The sequence below is a fragment of the Myotis brandtii genome, unplaced genomic scaffold, assembly GCF_000412655.1.
Source record: "Myotis brandtii unplaced genomic scaffold, ASM41265v1 scaffold458, whole genome shotgun sequence".
Taxonomy (NCBI): domain Eukaryota; kingdom Metazoa; phylum Chordata; class Mammalia; order Chiroptera; family Vespertilionidae; genus Myotis; species Myotis brandtii.
Genome location: NW_005367516.1, coordinates 798,366 through 804,232, shown reverse-complemented (window position 1 = coordinate 804,232; position 5,867 = coordinate 798,366). Strand labels below are relative to the sequence as shown.

The following is a 5,867-nucleotide window of genomic DNA, read 5'->3' as shown; positions in this document are numbered from 1 at the left end:
GCCTCGCGGGATCGTCCGCCTCACAGGCCGCCTCGAGCGCGCATCACGCCCCGTGGGGAAGAGCTCGTCTGCTCACCCACTTCTCCAAGGCCCGTCAACCGCCTTTAATTCTGACTTTAAAAAATATACCGACTCGAACGTTCTGACTCCCGGGCTGCCCTAGTCACAGGCCCTCCCGTCCCCCCACTCCCACCCCTCAGCTTCTCATCCACGCGGTTGGCAGTTTCATCGGTTGCCATTTTGTTTGTCAAATATTGTGGGTTTTTTAACTAATGTTTTATCACCCTCTTTAAGAAAGCTATCGTTGGATTTTACAGACAGAGGAGAGGCTAATGCAGTTTATGAAATAACCAGAGCGTGGCCCTAACTTCACCCCTTTAAAGCAGCCCTGCCCCTGGCAGTAGTGGTGGCTGTTCTTGGTCCCCCTCCCCGTCCTGTGCGACATCACCCCCTCGCGTAGCCGATGGAGCCACTTGGCTTTTCTATGCCCGCCCTCTGCTTTTCTGGGTGTTACCTGCTCCGCGGTGCAAGGGAATATTGTGAGTGTAGACGAGGGGTTCAGTAGCCCGGGAGACACGTGACGTCTGATTAGCAGCAGGTCCTGGGGGTGGAGGGGACCCCCAGCACGGAACCACTGTCGTGTGCAGAGCACAGAGTCTGGGCCCGACGCCTCCCCTGATTTCACAGCCATGGTCACACCGGGTGCGCTCCAGGTCACGTTCAACGGGAGAAGCGCAGCCCCTGCCTGGACGATGGCGCCCGTGGAGCCGCAAGGGGCCAGCTGCTCCTGGAACAGACCCCGGGAGGCCCCGCGCCGAGACATCCAGATGTGAGACAGCAAGGCTTTCTTTCATCGGACGCGCAGGGCCCAGGACAGAAGGCGAGCGGGGACCCCGGGGGCCGGGTGGTGCTGGGAGTCGGGAGGGGAATCCAAACCTCACCCTCCAGCCCCGGGTCCGGTCTCAGCCGTGCACACACAGTGGCTGGGAGAGAAGGAGGCCACATGAGAAAAAGACATGTTCCCCATGACCTTGGTTTCTCAAGGGCGTTGCTTCATGGAACACGTGAGGGTGACACCGTGATGTGCCCTTAGCACGTCCTGACAGTAACCCCGCTCAGGTACTCGAGCCAGGACTCGGACACACAGTCTTGAAGGAAGCGGAGGGAATGATGGACAAAGGAAAATAAACAGTCGGATGCAGAACAAGACTGACATTCAGCTTTTTTGTTTGTTTTTGGTGTTTTTTTTAATCCTCATCAGAGGATATTTTGTCCATTGAGTTTTAGAGATAGTAGGAGGGAGGGAGGAGGGGGGAGAGAGAAAAACATCGATGTGAGAGAGACACATCGATTGGTTGCCCCCCGTACACGCCTGTTCCCTGCAATCGAGGTACAAGCTCTTGACTGGGAATCGAACCCATGACCCTTCCATCCTTGGGCCAACACTCTAGCCACTGAGTCGAACCGGCCGGGGCAGATGCAGCTCTCTCCCATAAAAGGCAGTCGCGATTATGAAGTAGGTTTCTTCGGTGCCTTAACGCTGCAGGCACCCTGCTGCCTGCTACCGTGGTGAGGACGCCACAGCTGCGGTGCCAGGACTGGGGACCACAGCTGCGAGCACCCCGCGCCTGACCCTTCCCGTAAATGTGGTTCCCTACGCGGGGTTTTCTGCTGGGGCTGTGCACACAGCAGAGCAAACCTTCCTCTCCACTGACTGGCGGGCCCCGGCGATGAGCGTGCTGTCAGTTTCCACAGAAGCCTCTGTGAGGACGGCCCAGCCCTGACACAATGAACAATCAGGGCAGAAGCTGTGGCTTCTTTGTTGGTGGAAGTGAAATCCTGCGTGGGGAGCCGCCTTCCTGCCGCCGGTCCGCTGCTCGGAGCTGAAAGTGGTTTTGTCGCCGGGGAGGTAAAGGAAGGCTGATTAACTGCAATTCTCATGTTTCGCTTTGAACAGGGTCTGCCAATCCCCCACCGTTCGCCAGCCACCAGTCACTTAAATACCACCCACCTAAGCACCAAAAAAGCCACCGTCGCAGCATCCAGATCCTGTCGGGGTGCGGTGGCTGCCAGGATCAATGAGAAGCGCCGAAGGTCGTTGGATTCCCGCCTGGAGGTCAGGAGCTGTGCACAGTCATGCGCCTTTTCAAGTCCGAAGAGGCAGCGAGGAGGCTTTTCAGTCCCTCATCGTTCCCTGCATCCACTCAGCTGACACCTGTCCAGGGACTTCTTCCTGTCCCGTCACCTGGTGGGGGATCCGGAGTTGACCTGGTCCAGCAGGGAGGGGGCAAGACTGGGTTCAAGGTTGAAATTACATCATCTCTGAAAACAGCCAGAGCAACATGGTAGCCCATCACAGTCCCAGAGCAACAATGAGTTCCATTGTAACTATCAGGAGAACGCCATATTCTGAAGAGATTTATATACTAGTATGTACAGGGGTAAAGTGTCGAGGCATAAACAGCTATCAAATAGTTTGGCAAAGGTACATGTGTCTGCATGTGTATATATAGATGCACACATATAATGTGTATATTATGTATACATATATTATGTGTGGATATGTATCTAGAGAGAGAGCAAACATTGCAAATTAGTAACAATTGGTTAGTCTAGGTGAAGAATACAGGGGTGTCCATTGTATTTATGTTTTACCTTTTCTATAGTTTTAAATATTTTCACAGCGCAAAGTTAGAGGAAAATTTATTATCTCTGATCTCAAGGAACTTACTATCTAGAGATTGATTTTTTTCCTAGTGTAAAGGAAGAGGGGAGGATTGGATTGAAGACACGGGGCCAGAAGTCATTCCTAGAATGTGGACACTATTAGACCAGGTCTGGATGCCTTTGGTGAGGTCCGGGCAGCTGCATCGGCCACACCCACACCCACAGATTCCCCACAGGGAGGGAGCCTCGCAGCAGGGGTGTTGGGTGGAGGAGTGGATGGGTGTGGGTGGAAGAGTGGGTGGGTATTGGGTGGAGGAGTGGGTGGGTGTTGGGTGGAGGAGTGGGTGGGTGTTGGCCTCCAGGACAGGGAGAAAATACTTTTTGCTGTGTAAGCTCCAGTGTGTTTTTGCATCTTAGTGCAAAATGCAATAATAATCTGAGCCTATTTTGCAAAGAAGAAACTGGTCTTTGCAGGATTCACGGAGTCCGGAGAGCGCTACCCACTGAGCAGTGTGGCAGGCCCGAGGCCCGGGGTGTGGTGGTCACAGCCTTGGACCTGGAATTGGGGCCGTGGCGTCTGGACCGGCTCCTTCGAGGGAGCAGCCTGTGCCCTCTTTGCACACACGCCTGCCACGCCTCCCTCTGCGCGTCCGGAAAATGAAGAAATGGGCTTCTCTGAGGCCCCTTTCTGTGCTGAAATTCTGTGGTTTTGATTCGTAATGATGACTCATCGTGAATCAACAGAGAAAATGAAATTATGTTCTGCATATTCTGGCTAAGAAAGCAGGCGAGGCTGCGCTCTCAGGTGCGTTTCCATCACAGTCATTCGAGTGGGAAAACCATTCCGTTATTTGAAGGTGTGAGGTCCGGTCCTGGGAGGCCGTGTCTGCGCGTCTCCGCGCCCAGGATGCTGCAGGGGACCAGCCTGTCCTGTGGGCAGCGCTCCTTCCTCGGCGGGCAAGCTGCAGCTCCCGAGGTCCGAGAGCCCAGAGCCCTGATCTGAAACAGCACGGCCATGAGTGCGGTCACTGCGCTTCCCGCCGATCGATCGCCGCATCTCACTCCCGCTGACTGCAGAGGAGGATTCGCCACACGAACAGAAACCGGGTGTTTATAATGCAGTTGGCTTCCTCCTTCCCCAGAAGCCAGCGGCCTTCGAATCTCAATAATCTACAGGCGGTTTTCTGTGTCCATCTTCAAACTACCTTCCCATGGGAATGATCTCAAAATTAAAACAAAGGGAGTTGGAGAGTGTCTCGCTGTCCCTTCTAGCTGCTACACAGTTGCTTCCTCTTGGCTCATCATTTACCTGCTGACGGGGGTCGGAGCCGGTCAGGGGAGGAGGCGCCGCCCCGGGAGTGAGGAGGGGCGTCCAGGCGAGGAGATGCCCTCTGCCCACTCCTGCGGCTCACACCTCACTCTCGGGACTTTTCTGTTCTCCCGTCTGTTGTGTTGGCTCCAGTTTCACATGTTGTGTTGGTTCCTGTTCATCCGAGGGGGACACCCTCCCTGAGGGAGAGGCTCGCAGCCTGATGGGTTGGGACATGTTTCTACAGGAGGGGGCCCTCGCTGGCACCCCGCTGGCAGAGAGGCAGTGCCCGAGCTGCCCAGGCCCCGCACCCTAAAGGGCAACCGGTGACCCTCCCTCAGTTTTCTCCCAAGAGAACAGCTGCTCATGTTCCCATGTCCTCGTCCACCCGTGTCTGTGGGTGGCCCGTCGCGTTTAGGTGGACGCATAGGGTGCGGGGTCCCAGGGACTCTACCCAATAACCTGAACCAATGCCTTCATTTCGCAGCGAGAAGCCACAGCGCCAGCGCCTTGCTCAGTGACGGTGACGTGCTGAGTCCCTCGCTCTGGCCGGAGGGGTAGAGTCACGGCCCCGACCAGGAGCGGATGGAGCCTACAACCAAGGTATGTGCCCTTGACCGGAATCAAATCTGAGACCCCTCAGCCAGAGGGCCAGAGCTCTCACCACTGAGCGGCTGACCAGGGCCTCCTCTCTGTTCTGGTCATTCACGTGGCAGGTCCCTTCTCGCCCTTGGCGGTGCCCGCCTCTCCCCTCCTCCTGCGTCTCTGGAACAGAACTGCGTTCCATGCGGCCGGAAGCCAGGCTTCCGTGCGGCGAGTACTGCTGGACCCTGTTTAAGAAGCTCCCTGTTCCAAAGTCATGAAGACGGTTCTCTGCTTGGTCTCCAGCAGCAAACGCTTGTTGTTTCCACATCCACACCCGCGGCTCCCGGCATGGCTGCTCCTGTGAGGAGGGAGCCCGTTCAATCTCCCTGGGCAGCTCTCCCATGGGCGCCACTCTGTTTTGCTTTTAACTGATGTTCTTTTCCCTCTGATGCCACCGCATTATCCCTCAGGGCTGGCGAGTCCATCGGCCTTTTCTGGGCTCTCCGCTCGGCCTCCTGGTCGACCAGGACTCTCTGTGCTTGTCTGGCAGCTGTGCAGCACCTGGCGCTCAGGCTGCGAGGAGGCCTCGCCCGGCTCCTGGCTCCACTTCCCACTGAGGCGCGGGAATCCGCTTGCCGGCTGATCGCACAGAGGCTGTAGACCAGCGGTTCTCAACCTGTGGGTCTAACGACCCTTTCACAGGGGTCACCTAAGACCATCGGAAAACACATGTATAATTACATATTGTTTTTGTGATTAATCACTATGCTTTAATTATGTTCAATTTGTAACAATGAAAATACATCCTGCATATCAGAGATTTACATGACGATTCATAACTGTAGCAAAATTACAGTTATGAAGTAGCAACGAAAATAATTTTATGGTTGGGGGTCCCCACAACATGAGGAACTGTATTAAAGGGCCGCGGCGTCAGGAAGGTTGAGAACCGCTGCTGTAGACGGTTCAGGGGAAACGGATATCTTTACAGAAACGTTTGCGTTTGTGCCCATGGCTGTGCCCCCACTACGGGTCCTCATCACTCACGTCTCTCAGCAGAGCTGTGTCGTTTCTTGGGTTACAATCTCGTTAGAGTCAGTTGTGGGCATTTGGGTTTTTAGGCGATTGTACCTGTTTTAGCTTCTAACCTTCCCTTTTCAAACTGCTCATGGTGGGGTGTGTTTTGATGATCCAAACCTACAGGACAAGCCTTCCCAAGCGACGTTGTGAAGTAACAGCCCTGTGGCTGTGCTCACGGCGCCCAAGGGGGAGCCACTGGCCAGGCACCTTGAGAGTGTCTCCCCTG

At 55.3% G+C, this 5,867-nt stretch overlaps 1 long non-coding RNA gene across 1 annotated transcript in view; it reads left to right on the top strand.

Moving 5' to 3' along the window:
• Positions 1-1,439: 1,439 nt before the first annotated feature.
• The window catches only part of LOC102261016, a 5,047-nt gene continuing 619 nt past the window's right edge, over positions 1,440-5,867 (top strand). The window contains exons 1-3 of the long non-coding RNA XR_001363888.1: positions 1,440-2,835; positions 3,142-3,472; positions 4,464-4,579. This is a non-coding gene — a long non-coding RNA (uncharacterized LOC102261016). The remainder of the gene's footprint in view (positions 2,836-3,141; positions 3,473-4,463; positions 4,580-5,867) is intronic.